This window comes from Tachyglossus aculeatus, chromosome 1 (genome assembly GCF_015852505.1).
Source record: "Tachyglossus aculeatus isolate mTacAcu1 chromosome 1, mTacAcu1.pri, whole genome shotgun sequence".
Classification (NCBI taxonomy): Eukaryota; Metazoa; Chordata; class Mammalia; order Monotremata; family Tachyglossidae; genus Tachyglossus; species Tachyglossus aculeatus.
In genome coordinates, this window is record NC_052066.1 from 134,809,753 (window position 1) to 134,824,530 (window position 14,778).

General features: G+C 41.9%; 1 non-coding gene across 1 annotated transcript; it reads left to right on the forward strand.

Annotated features, from left to right (window-relative positions):
- The first annotated feature begins 13,329 nt into the window (after positions 1 to 13,329).
- Positions 13,330 to 13,466, forward strand: LOC119935775. The gene has a single exon (XR_005453440.1). It is a non-coding gene; the product is annotated as a small nucleolar RNA SNORA7 (small nucleolar RNA).
- Positions 13,467 to 14,778: the final 1,312 nt, after the last annotated feature.

Here is a 14,778-nt window from a genome sequence, read left to right on the forward strand (position 1 = left end):
GCACAGGTAACACAAATGGGAGGGTAGGTAAGGGAAATAAGGGCTTAGTCAGGAAAGACCTTTTGGAAGAAATATGATTTTAAGATGATTTTTGAAGGTGGAGAGAGGTCTGATGGATGTGAATGGGAGTTCCAGGCCAGAGGTATGAGGACAAGGGATCAGCAGCAATATAGATGAGACAAAGGAACAGTGAGTAGTTTGGTGTTAGAGGAGCAAATTGTGCAAGTTGGGTTGCAATAGGAAATCAGCAGGGTAAGGTAGGAGGAGGTGAGCTAACTGAATGCTTTAAAATCTGATGGTAAGGAGTTTTTGTTTATTGCAGAGGTAGGTGAGCATACACTGAGTTTTTTGAGGAGTGTGAAGATGTGGATTAAGCAGTTTCAGAGAAGAAAAGTTATTCAGGAAATCTTCTGAAAGGAAGTGGGTTTTGAGCAGTATAATATAAACAGAGACATGGATGTAGTTGGCATACAAAGTACTGTTCCATGCTCAAGAACCGGCAAGAAAAAGACAAATGTGCCAGTCAGAAGGGCCAGGTGAGGGGTGGGGAAAATGACAACAGACAGCATGGCTACATAAGGTAGGTATCCTTAGCTGACATATCCATACACTTCAAAGTTTGGGTGGCATTTCGAGGTTTCTGTTCGAAAAATCACTTAGAACTAAAAGCTACTGAGGATAGAATCCTTAGAGCCCAGTTAGACTAGTAAACACTTATGTCCTAGATAATGGCTCTGTCGGATGAAATTTAGCCTTCTGGTTTTACTGTCAAGTGCTGTATTTTCCTTTTTGCCCCTGCCTTCCTAGGAAATCATTCAGAAGGCTTCTAATGTCTTCTGTAATGCTAATTACAGGGCCGTAATATTCTATGGAAAGATTCTGTGCTCTCAGATGTAATGCCTCTTGCTTGTAATCAGCTTTTCTACTGATGCCAAACCATATTTCAAAATAGCCCATTTCGTCAATGTTCATTTCTAACTCAGGGATGCCTCCTAGAAGATCCAAGAGGGCAGAATACCTGAAGCATGACTTCCTAAGGATTTTACATCTGGTTATGCTAGTCACAACTCCAGTCTCTTTCCATTCATTCAGCCCATTGTGACTCCAAATTCCAAGAAAATGGTTTTCATGAAGAACTTTGAAAAGAAACCAAGTAGTTGTAGAATATTTTGCAGGGGCTGATTTCTGCTTCACTTTGGGACATTTGTTGTGCTATATGATCAGGAAGAGTAAGAGAAGCAGTGCAACCTGGTAGAAAGAGTATGGATCTGGGAGTCAGAGGACCTGAGTTCTAATCCCAGCTCTGCCAATAGCATGCTGTGTGACCTTGGGCAAGTGACTTAATGTCTCTGGGCCTCCGTTACCTCATCTGTAAAATGGGGGTTAAATCTAGCTGCCTCCAATTTAGAATGTGAGCCCCATGTGGGACAGGTGCGGTGTCCAACCTGATAAACCTGTATCTACACCAGTGCTTAGAACAGTGTTTGACAAATGCTAAACAAGTGCTAAACAAATACCATTAAAAAAAGAGAAGGTGATTCTCTGTCCCTACACAAAATCATGGTCCCATGGGAATAGCAAGAAGCAGGGGAGTCAGGAGACCTGTGTTCTAGCTCTGAGTCTGTGAGGTATGAATGAGAACAAATAAGCATTTATTAAGTGCTCAGTGAACACCAGTGATGGATAATTACCTCCCCACCCCAGCCCTAATCTATTTACTTGCCCCTGGAAACACCTTGGTGTTCTAGGAAAGAATATTTCAATTTTTTTGGCTGAAGAAGGTGCATTAGTCTGAATGCAGAGGGGAAAAGAGGTTTTTTTTTTTTAAACGAAAGGGTACACGGAGATTAGGTGGGATAGAGAGTGAAGACAGATATCCTCTACCACAGGGTCTACTCTATTAATCCATTGTTTGTCAGCTGGCTGGTGTCAGGGGGCTGGGGATCTTAGATGTCTTTCTGCCAACAACCGTGCTGGGGGGCAGGGGGACTGAGGGAAGGAAACAGGAGGGAGGCTGGGAGAGACAACAGCAACAGCAGCCTCCTATTCCATTTGAGAGCCACTTCTGCCTTTTCTGGCTCTGAAGATAAAATGAGATCATTGATGTGAAAGCATTTTGAAAACATAACAGTGCTTTATTAAAACATAGTATTAATATTATTAATAACTTTTTGTCCACCCATCATCTTTTCTGGCAGAAAATACAGGCTACAATGGTGTACATATCTTTTAGTCAAAAGGAATCGAATAAATAAAAATCACATTGTTTTTTTCCCCTCAGAGGTCATGACTACGTTCTGAAAGATTCAGTCATTTTTTTCAGAAATATCTAAGTTTTTAGCATGTCTCAAGCACTGTGATACATATGATCAGATCAGACCTACGCCCTCTCTCGCAAGGGCTCCTAGTCTGATAATATGATCCCCCATTTTACAGGTATAGAAACGCAGGCCCAGGTAAATTATGACTTGCCCAAGGTCACACAGCAGGCAAGTGGAGGAGCAAGGATTATAACCCAGGTCCCTACTTCTGGGGCCGAGCTCTTTCCTCTAGGCCATGCTGCTTCCACAACTTGCTATTCTCTTGAGACAAGAGATCCATTGGCTATGATCCTTTTCCACTTCCCCTCCCCTGACTTCACCTGTCTCTGGTGTGAACTTTGGTAAGTCAGGTGAAGGTCAGAGGTTCCAGGGTCTGTCAGACATAGGAGCACCACCAATTCTAGAATAAGGAAGGTTCAGACAGTACTGGAACTCTGGAGTGTAGTCTGGTGATTTATGGATGGAGCTAAAATCTTTCAGGTTGGCATCCCAATAAGAGTAGTTTAGATCACAACTCCAGTGGCTACAAGGTCCTCACCATGTAGGGCCTTGGACTCTGTGACCAGTTTCTCTTCCCATGAACTCATTAAAGCAGAGAAAGGAAATTGGTTGTGCTATCCAATCTCCAATTCTGCCTGCAACTAATATGGGTGATGACAGTGATCTTTGATGAATGGAAGGGAACCAAACAACAGAAAAGAGATTTTTTGACAACAAAAAACCAAAAGAGATGGATAGGTTTGATGTAAAAAGAAAATCAGAGGAGAATTACAATGGAAAAGGCTTGCACTTGGACTTTAGAAGATTTGAGCTCCTCCAAGCAAAATTCTTAGTGTTTCAACTTTGAGAGCCATCTGAAAATCCTGATGCAAATCAATAACAATCTGATACATCATTATTTTAATTTAATCACCATTTAAAACGGTCAGTTTTTCTGAAACAGTTGAGAGGGCATAAATTTTAAAAGATAAAAATTAAACAAATTAGGTGTAAGATAAGCTCTGAAGATTTTGTCTAACTGCCTCTCTTCTCTCTTGTCCCCATTCCAGTCCCCATACTCACTCCATTCACTATGCTGAAAGTATTGGGCTCAGAAGAAGCTGAGTTCCTAGAGGGCAGGAAATCAGTCAATCAGTGGTATTTACTGAGTGCTTACTATGTGCAGAACATTGTATGAAGCAGCTGGAAGCGTGCAGTGCATCAAAATTGGTAGACAGGTTTCCTGCTCACCAGGAGTTTACAGTCTAGAGGGGGAGAAAGACAATAAAGTACATTACAGAAAAATGCATACGTGATGAGGTTCTGAGGATCTAAATCTACATCTCTGCCCCTGCTCTCTCCCCCTCCCTCCAGGCTCACATCTCCTCCTGCCTTCAGGACATCTCCATCTGGATAACTGCCCGCCACCTAAAACTCAACATGTCCAAGACTGAACTCCTTGTCTTCCCTCCCAAACCCTGCCCTCTCCCTGACTTTCCCATCACTGTTGATGGCACTACCATCCTTCCCATCTCACAGGCCCGCAACCTTGGTGTCATCCTCGACTCCACTCTCTCGTTCACCCCTCACATCCAAGCCGTCACCAAAACCTGCAGGTCTCAGCTCCGCAACATTGCCAAGATCTGCCCTTTCCTCTCCATCCAAACTGCTACCCTGCTCGTTCAAGCTCTCATCCTATCTCGTCTGGACTACTGTATCAGCCTCCTTTCTGATCTCCCATCTTCGTGTCTCTCCCCACTTCAATCCATACTTCATGCTGCTGCCCGGATTGTCTTTGTCCAGAAATGCTCTGGGCATGTTACTCCCCTCCTCAAAAATTTCCAGTGGCTACCAATCAATCTGCGCATCAGGCAGAAACTCCTCACCCTTGGCTTCAAGGCTGTTCATCACCTCATCCCCTCCTACCTCACCTCCCTTCTCTCCTTCTCCAGCCCACCCTGCACCCTCCGCTCCTCTGCCGCTAATCTCCTCACTGTGCCTCGTTCTTGCCTGTCCCGTCATTGACCCCCGGACCACATCATCCCCCTGGCCTGGAATGCCCTTCCTCTGAACATCCACCAAACTAGCTCTCTGCCTCCCTTCAAGGCCCTACTGAGAGCTCACCTCCTCCAGGAGGCCTTCCCAGACTGAGCTTCCTCCTTCCTCTCCCCCTCATCCCCCTCTCCATCCCCCCGTCTTACCTCCTTCCCTTCCCCACAGCACCTGTATATATGAATATATGTTGGTACATATTTAATACTCTATTTATTTATTTATTTTACTTGTACATATCTATTCTATTTATTTTATTTTGTTAATATGTTTGGTTTTGTTCTCTGTCTCACCCTTCTAGACTGTGAGCCCACTGTTGGGTGGGGACCATCTGTATATGTTGCCAACTTGTACTTCCCAAGCGCTTAGTACAGTGCTCTGCACACAGTAAGCACTCAATGAATACGATTGATTGATTGATTGATTGATGGAGTTAACATCAAGTGCTTAAAGGGTGTAGAACCAAGTGCATAGGCAACACAGAAGGGAGAGGAAGTAGAGCAAATGAGGACTTAGTGGAAGAAGGACTCTTGGAGGAGATATGATTTAATAAGAGTTTGAAAGCGGGAAGAATGATGATCTGTTGTATATGAAGGGGAAGGGAACTCCAGATCAGTGGAAGATTAGGGGCAAGAGGTTGCAGTAAGATAGACGAAGTGTCTTGCTTCTATTATACTCTCCCAAATGCTTAGTACAGTTTCAGCCTCATTAAGCACTCAATATATCCCACTGTTTGATTAACTTTTTCACTTGATTAGGTTTTACTTACTCTCTAAATATATTTCCATTCTGGCTTCAGTTTTAATTTTTTGTTTGTTTTGAACAGTAAAAAGCAGCCACATGAACAAATAAAAAAGAATAAATGCATTATAATGACTGATTTTATCCCAGATTGCTAAAGGAATTTTTTACATTAACACTTATTTATCAAAAGGAACTCACTAAAGAATAAAATGTATTTATGTCATGACATATTGAGAAACAACCATAGGCCATCTCTAAAAACAGCTTTGCATTTTGAAGTTGCAGTTTTTCCAGAAGTGATGAGGATATTCATTATGTTTATTATCACAAATGTTTAAAATCTTTACACCTCATTACATGACTTGTTCTGAATGGAGCATTAGAACCAACTTCACTAACAATTCTGATCTATATTCTGATGCAGTATACATGCCTCCCATTTTTAATCTCGTATTCAGATATTCAGACATGGAGCCAGGATGCTAATTGATTGTTCTGAAGACAGAGTGCATACCACATCAAATTAATTGGAAATTTGGGAAGCAGTCTTGTATACATAATGCATTTTTTTCTATTTAAGATCTCTTTTGAATTCATGGCTCAGCATACAAAATGCAAATAGTCTAAAAACTGCAAGACCTTTAATCCATGACGCTGTACTCTTTTGCACACATTTTAGTTCTCCTCCAAACACATTTAACACCGCACCAGGATCGACTACTAAAATCAACACCTAAACAAGTAACACTTGAATTTCTTAAATGGGGGGTCTTGAAAAATCAGTAACTGCAATTTGCCCACTGACTTTGCTGAAAGACAGCATTGGTCTGACTTCCTGCCTCAAATAGATGATGTAGTCATCAAAGTCCCAGAGAAAGAGGCCAAGACTGAAGAAGAGCACTGTCCCTGACTCCATTGCCAATCTGTAAGGGAGATGGGACACCCAAAAGTGACTGGGGAGAGAGAGGAGGTGGACAGCTGGCAGAGAGGTGGTGTCTCCATTTAGCAGGGCAGTGGAGAAAGTCGGGGATGATGTCTGTGCTACTGTTTCCACTTCACCTCCCTTCAGCAGAATGTCACTTCCCATTTGTCAACAGTGGCCTAGAAAAGAGGTCGTGGGAGGGGAAGAACACACAGGCTAGCCTAATGGAAAAAGCACAGGACTGGGAGTCAGGAGATTCTGTGTCTGCTGTGTGACCTCAGGCAAGTCACTTAACCCATCTCTGCTTCAGTTGCCTCACCAGGGAAGCAGTTTGGCCTGGTAGATAGAGCATGGGCCTGGGAGCCAGAGGATGTGGGTTCTAACCCTGACTCCACCACTTGCCTGCTGTGTGACCTTGGACAAGCCACTTAACTTCTCTGTGCCTCAGTTACCTCATCTGTAAAATGGGGATTAAGACTGTGAGCCCCACGTGGGACAATCTGATTTCCTTGTATTTACCCCAGTGCTTAGAACAGTACTTGGCACAAAGTAAGCCCTTAACAAATACTATTATTATTATTATCATTTTTATTTTTTTTTATTGTCTAGCATGACCTTGGGGCAGTCACTTCAGTTCTCTGTTCCTCCATTACCTCATCGGTAAAATGAGCCTTATGTGGGACATGGACTGTGTCCAACCTGATTAACTTGTATCTACCTCAGTGTTCTGTACAGTGCCTGGCACGTAGTTAAGGGCTCAACAAATACCATTAAAAAAATCAGTAAAATAGGGATTAAATATCTGTTCTCCTTCCTCCTGACACACAAAGTGTGGGACAGAGACTGTGTCTAATTTGATTATTTTATAATCTATCCCAGCCCTTAGTATATTGCTTGGCACATAGTAAGAGCTTAACGAATATCATAATCATTATTAGTATATCAATTTATGGATTGAAACGCTGTTTAAAGGACAAGGCAGAGAAATACAAATGGAGGATAAAAAGAGATTTGTTGCCCACATACACAAAGAATGGATGGCAGTGTGGTCTAGTGGAAGGAGTGGAGGACTGGGAGTTGGGAGATCTGAGTTCTCATTGTGTCTCTGCCACTTTTTCATTTTTTTATCATCATCATCAATCGTATTTATTGAGCGCTTACCGTGTGCAGAGCACTGTAGTAAGCACTTGGGAAGTACAAGTTGGCAACATATTGAGACAGTCCCTACCCAATAGTGGGCTCACAGTCTAAAAGGGGGAGACAGAGAACAAAACCAAACATACTAACAAAATAAAATAAATAGAATAGATATGTACAAGTAAAATAAATAAATAGAGTAGTAAATATGTACAAACATATATACATATATACAGGTGCTGTGGGGAAGGGAAGGAGGTAAGATGAGAGGGATGGAGAGGGGGACAAGGGGGAGAGGAAGGAAGGGGCTCAGTCTGGGAAGGCCTCCTGGAGGAGGTGAGCTCTCAGTAGGGCCTTGAAGGAAGAGAGCTAGCTTGGCGGATGGGCAGAGGGTGGGCATTCCAGGCCCGGGGGATGACGTGGGCCGGGGGTCGATGGCGGGACAGGTGAGAGCGAGGTACGGTGAGGAGATTAGCAGCCGAGGAGCGGAGGGTGCGGGCTGGGCTGTAGAAGGTATTTATGGTATTTAAGTGCTCACTATGTGTCAAGTATTGTTCTAAGCCCCAGGATACATGCAAATCAATCAGCCTGGACATAGTCCCTGTTCTACATGGAGATCACAGTCTAAGTAAGAGAGAGAACAGGTATTTAATCCCCATTTTACAGTTGAGAAAACTGAGGTCCAGAGAGGATTTGTGATTTACTGTGTGACCTTGAGTAAGTCGTATAGCAGGCAAGTGGTGGAGCTGGCATAAGAACCCAAATCCTCTGACTCCTAGGCCCATGGTCTTTCCACTAGGCCCACTGCTTCTTCACTAGGACGTGCTGCCACTGTCTGGGTCTGAAGGTCAGAAGGTTATGAAGTCTAATCCAGGTTCCACCACATGTCTCCTGTGTGATCTTGGGCAAGTCACTTCAATTCTTTGGGCCTCAGTTACCTCATCTGTAAAATGGGGATTGAGACTGTGAGCCCCACATGGGACAGGGATTGTGTCCAACTAGATATGCTAATATCTGCCCCAGCGCTTGGTACAGTCCCTGACAGTAAGTGCATAATGAATATCACCGTCATCATCCTGCTGTGTGATCTTGGGAGTTCACTTTACTTCTCTGTGCCTCAGTTTCATCATCTGAAAAATGGGTTTAAAATACTTGTTCTCCCTCCCAGTTTAGACCAGGAATACAATTGAATGAGTGAATTTGGGATGAGAGTAGTAGCTATGCTGAAACTGCATGGCCTAGTGAGAAGCAGCGTGACCTAGTGGCTAGAACGTGGACCTGTGAGTCAGAAGGACCTGGGTTCTAATTCCAGCTTTGCCACTTGTCTGCTGTGTGACTTTGGGCAAGTCACTTCACTTCTCCGGGCCTCTGTTACCTCATCTGTAAAATGGGGATTAAGACTATAAGCCCCATGCAGGACTGTCCAACTCGATTTGCTTAAACCTACTCCAGTGCTCAATATAGTGCCTGGCACATAGTAATCCTTAATAAATATCTCAGCTATCATTATTATTATTATTTTATTTCCCCAAGCATTTAGTACAGTGCTTGACACACATCTTGAGCCTAACAAGTATCATATTTTTTTCTTATTACATATAGGCAGAAGAGAAATACAAGGGAGTAGGTAGCTGAAATAATAAACAAGCATTAATGTGAGAAAATTACATTCTAAGAGGGGCAGCGTAGAAATTAAGGTACTTAAACCTCTTCAGTTCAATGGCTTTGACACAGTTTTCAACTAGTTTCCTTTGAGCCCTTCTGTTCCTGAGGGAAATTTGCAGCGAATGGGTAATTATGCACTCAATTTCTGTCCAGCAAAATGGAGGCCACCATGAAATTGTCCTGTCTTGATCAGGTAGAGTTTGAATATAAAGACTGAAATTTCTAATGGAAAAAAGTGAAGGAAGAGAGAAATCTCATCTCAATGGGACAAATTTCTGATTCTGCATCTCACTGTTTGTGCATTGACATTTTTCTGCCACTAACAGCTGGTGAAAAAAAAATCCCCCTACTATGAAACATTAATGGATGTCAAATTGTTAATGACTTTTGGACAGAAATGGTAAAATATAGTTTGCAAGATTTTATTTTTCTCCAGGTAAACTACCCAGCAGGTGAAATATAATTTGTTGCATCTGCTATTTGCAGAGAAAGGCTGTCTGAGTAAATTAGAGAAATTTGAACTCGTAAGATCATGAAAAGAGGGGATGTATCTTCTACTTCAAATTTTATAGACTTCAATTTTATGGGCGAGGAATGTTTCAACCAACTCTGTTGTATTGTATTCTCCCAAACACTTATTACAGTGCTTTGCACAGAGTAAATAATAAAAATGATAATGATGGTATTTGATAAGCACTTACTATGTGCCAAGCACTGTTCTAAACGCTGGGGGAGATACAGGATAATCAGGTTATCCCACGTGGGGCTCATGGTCTTAATCCCCATTTTACAGATGAGGTAACTGAGGCTCAGAGAAGTTAAGTGACTTGCCCAAAAAACACACAGCTGACAAGTGATGGAGTCAGGATTAGAACCCATGACCTCTGACTCCCAAGCCTGGGCTCTTTCCACGCTAAATTCATTCATTCATTCAATCATATTTATTGAGCGCTTACTGTGTGCACAGCACTGTACTAAGCACTTGGGAAATACAAGTTTGCAACATATAGAGACGGTCCCTACCCAACAGCAGGCTCACAGTCTAGAAGGGGGAGACAGACAACAAAACAAAACATATAAACCAAATAAAATAAATAAAATAAATATGTACAAGGAAAATAAATAAATAGAGTAATAAATATGTACAAACATATATACAGGTATATATTTATACATATATACACTTACATATTTGTAAGTGCTTAACAAATATCATAATTATTACTGTAAACAGGGAACGTATCTTTCAACTGTTCTACGTACTCGCCCAAGTATTTAGTACAGTGCTCCGAACACAGTAAGTGCTCACTAAATAATTGATTAACTGGAGTTAATCCCAAAGTACAAGATATGCTAATGTTTGGGTTCTGCAAGGGAAAGTCATTTGCAATTTCCCAGGCACCAGACTACTGCCCGTTTTTCAAGAGAGCTAGCATTAAACTAAACTGTTAGCTTCAAAGCTGTCCTGCAGCAGTTTCCTTTCTGCTATCTACAAACAATGGTATTGACTGGGCACTTACTGTACGCACAGCACTGTACTAAGTGCTCTTCCCTCACTGCAACCCAGTTTATGCTCTTTATACCTTGTTCTCAACTCTCCCATTTCCACCCCACTGTTCACAGATTTCCCCCCACCGAGAGCTCTGCCCGAGCTCAAATGTACCAAAACACAACCCCTCCCCTTTCAAAGCCCTCCCAAAACCCTCCTCCTCCAGGAAGTCATCCCAGACTAATTCCCACTCATCCCATCAGCCCCACCACTTAGCATGCAGGTGAATATCTGATTGTGGATTAATTTGCCTACTTTCTATCATTTTTATTACTGCTCATCCTATAATAGCTTGGCAATTTATGCCTGCCTGTCTCCACCAACCGACTGTAAGCTCCTCAATGCAGGAGTGAAGCTTTGACTCTTATGGTATGTTCCTCTAGTACAGCCTCTACACACGTAGGATTCTCAATAAATACTGGTGGAAGTGGGGATACGGATGGGAACAGGGCTGTGATGTAAACTCCTCACTATTCGCTTCAAAGCTGTCCATCACCTTGCCCCCTCCTCCCTCACCTCCCTTCTTTTCTTCTACATCCCAGCCCACACAGTCTGCTCCTCTGGTGCTAACCTTCTCTCTGTGCCTCGTTCTCACCTGTCCCCCATTGACCCCTGACCCACATTTTACCTCTGGCCTGGAATGCCCTCCCTCCTCAAATCTGCCAATCACATTTCCTCCCTTCAAAGCCCTGCTGTAGGCTCACCTTCTCCAGGAGGCCTTCCCCAACTAAGCCCCCCTTTTCCTCAGTTCCCCCACCCCTCCCCATTGACCCAATTCGCTCCCTTTGCTCTACCCGCCTCCTCACCCCACAGCACTTGCATATACATATAGGTATAATTCTATTTATTTATATTAATGCCTGTTTACTTGTTTTCATATGTATAGATCAATAATTCTATTTATTTATATTAATGCTATTAATGCCTGTTTACTGGTTTTGATGTCTGTCTTCCCCCTTCTAGATTGCAAGCCTGTTGTGGGCAGGGATTGTCTTTATTATTGAATTGTATTTTCCAAGCACTTAGTATAGTGCTCTGCACACAGTAAGCACTCAATAAACATGATTGAATGAATTAATAAATATCATTATGTAAATAGCCTCATACTGTACTATTTCCCCCCATCTGCAATTGATTTTAATGGCACTTCCCTTGTAAGCCCTTTGTGGATAGGAATCATGTCTACCAATTCTATTATACTGAAGAGCAGTGTACCCTAGTGGAAAAAGCATAAGCCTAGGAGAAAGAGGACCACAATACCACAGATGATGATGATTGAGCACTTACTGTGCAGAGCAGTGTACTAAACCCTTGTGGGAATACAGAGAAAGAGAGTTGGTTGATATGTTCCCTGTTTACAGTCTAAAGAGGAAGACAGATATTGAAATAAATTGCAGCTATGCACGTAAGTGCTGTAGGGTTGAAGATGGGGAGAATATCAAGTGTTTAAAGGTCACAGATCCAAGTGTGCAGATAACACATAAAGGAGACAGAGCAGGGGAAATAAGGGTTTAGTTGGGAAGTCCTCTTTTGGAGATGAGATTTTAATAAGGGTAACCACTTGGACCAGAAACTTCAGGAAGATCAACGGGGAGAAACAAAATTGGATTCAGGCACTGTAGAATGTAACTAGCAGTGCAACATAATCTTTAAAAGGCAGCATGGCCTAGTGGAAAGAACCCTAGTGGAAAGAACCCAGACCTGGGAGTTAGAGGACCTGGATTCTTATCCCAGCTGCACCATATGCCTGCTGGGTGAATGTGAACAAAGTCACTTAACTTCTCTGTGCCTCAGTTTCCTCATCTGTAAATGGGGATGCAATACAAGTTCTTCCCACTACTTAGAATGTGAGCCGCATGTGGGTCCTGACTATCCTGTATCATCCCCATTGCTTAGTACAGTGCTTGGTACATAGTAAGAGCTTAAATATTTATTGAGAACCTACTGTGTGCAAAGCACTGTACTAAGCTCTTGGAAAATACAATTCAGCAATAGAGACAATCCCTGTCCTCACCGGTTTTACAGTCTAGAAGATAATAATGATGGCATTTTTTGAGTGCTTACTATGTGCCGAGCACTGTTCTAAGCACTGGGGTAGATACAAGCTTATCAGGTTGTCCCACGTGGGGCTCATAGTCTTAATCCCCATTTTATAGATGAGGTAACTGAGGCACAGAGAAATTAAGTGATTTACCCAAAGTCACACAGCAGACAAGCGGCGAAGTCAGGATTAGAACCCATGACCTTTAACTCCCAAACCCATGCTCTTGCCACTAGGCTCAGGTGTTTGAAAATGCATAATACAGAAGGGATCAGTCATACTTTAATTTTATTAGCCACACCAGCACACCATTTAAAAATCTCACCAGCAATCAAGTCTTCTTACCAACAGAAAGACAGTGTGTGTATGTGTGTGCGTGTGTGTGTATGTGTGTTTCTATAGAATTTGTTAAAATTTTTCCCTGTTTTGCACTAAATGTCTGTAAAAGAAAAATATTTCACATTACTAATTCATATTTAACAATCTTCAGTTTGATTCTTACTTTAGTTCTTTTGTTCAAACAGCTTAGTCCCATACTACTGGGGGGGAAAAAACTCACCAAATAATTATCTGAACAACAGAGAAACAAATTCCATAATGTACAGTTGCAGTCCCTGGGTGATTTAACAGCTCATCAGCACAAGGATTTTTAAGAAATGAACAAATATCAACAGTACATTGCTAAAGGGAAACATTAAAAGTTACTGTGAACCATAGGTGTGTTGTAAAATGTGCTAATTCCCTAATATTCAGTAAACCCGAAGGGAACTTTAAATTTAAGCAAGTATAATCAACCCATAGAAGGATTATTTAAACATCTAAAATGAGTTGAGCACAGATATCCCAAAATAGATTACATGGAAAGTTATGTAGAGTCACACTTTGCAATATTTTTTTTGACCCCTGTACTACACGGTATCCCCTCTCATGATCACACCTGGAGAGTTTCCATTTCTCTACCAGTCTTGGCTTCTGGATGGAGAGTCAAGCAGAGGCCTACCCATTCCATTCCTAGCTTGGGCAGTGGTAGAGAGTGGAAGGCAATCTGCTACAAGTCAAAACTCACCTGTGCTGGGCAGCAGCAGCATGAGAGTGAGTCAAGAGCAGAGACTCAAGTTTACTATGCGGAAGAAGGCAGTGGTATACCACTTTCGGATTTTTACCAAGAAAACTCTATGGATACACTACAAGAACAATTGCAGGTGGAGAGTGGGGCATCCTGGGAAAAATGAGTCCATGGAGTCTCTATGGGTTGGAAACAACTTGACAGCATAAGACAAGACTGCATGGTATATACGCCATATAATTTACCCTGGAGACTACCACAAAGAAGGACTTAGGGTCTAAACATATCCATCATAGTTTGACTAAGACCAAGTTACATCCATTCCAACAAAAACAAGGGAAGTAAAAATGGGGTGTGAGATGCTGAAAATATTAGGGTGAAAGAGGGCTGTAGGGAGTCACTTAATTTCAGGGTCCCATTTTCACAGGGTGTCACTTTAGTTTTCCCTCCCTTAAGACCTCTGATTTTTATTGATATTGTACACTCCCAAGCTCTTAGTATAGTGCTTTACACACGGTAAGCACTCAAGAAATATGATTGATTATTTACAGATTTATACAAGTGTATTGTTGGGCCTTTACTTAAGTAGAAATAATTCAGGGCCTTAATGTGTGGGAGAAGTAGTGTGTGTAATATGATTGTCTTGCAATTAACCTAATATTTTAGCCCATAGTAATTATTCAATAACTAGCATAATGAAAATGTGTTCAGAGAAATCAATCAATCAGTGGTATTTACTAAGTGCCTACTGTGTTAGGCAGATTTGCTTTGAGAAGCCTGGAAAAGATCACGGAATTTTCTGAGGTAACAACTGGCACAAAAATACAAATTGTCAATTCTATGGTGTTACCAGTGACAATGTATGGATCTGAAAGCTGGACAGTGAAAAAAAACAGGATAGAAAGAGCATTGATTCTTTTGAAACGTGGTGTTGGAGAAGGCTTTTGAGAATACCATGGGCTGCCCAAAAAACAAACAAATGGTTTTTGGAGCGAATTAATTCAATGTGATCTTTGAAGGCCAAATGACTCAATTTAGATTAGCATATTTTGTACACATCATCAGGAGGACCAATTCTCTGAAGAAGACACTAATGCTAGGAAAAGTCCAGGGAAAACGTGGAAGAGGCAGACCAACTGCTAGATGGATTCAAACTGTAACGATGATAATGGAACTACCGTTAGCAAGGTTATGGATTATGGCAGAAAACGAGATGATGTTCTGGAAAAAATATATCCATAGAGCAGCTGTGAATTCTAAATGACTCAAGGGTGCTTGATAATAATAATAATAATAACACTG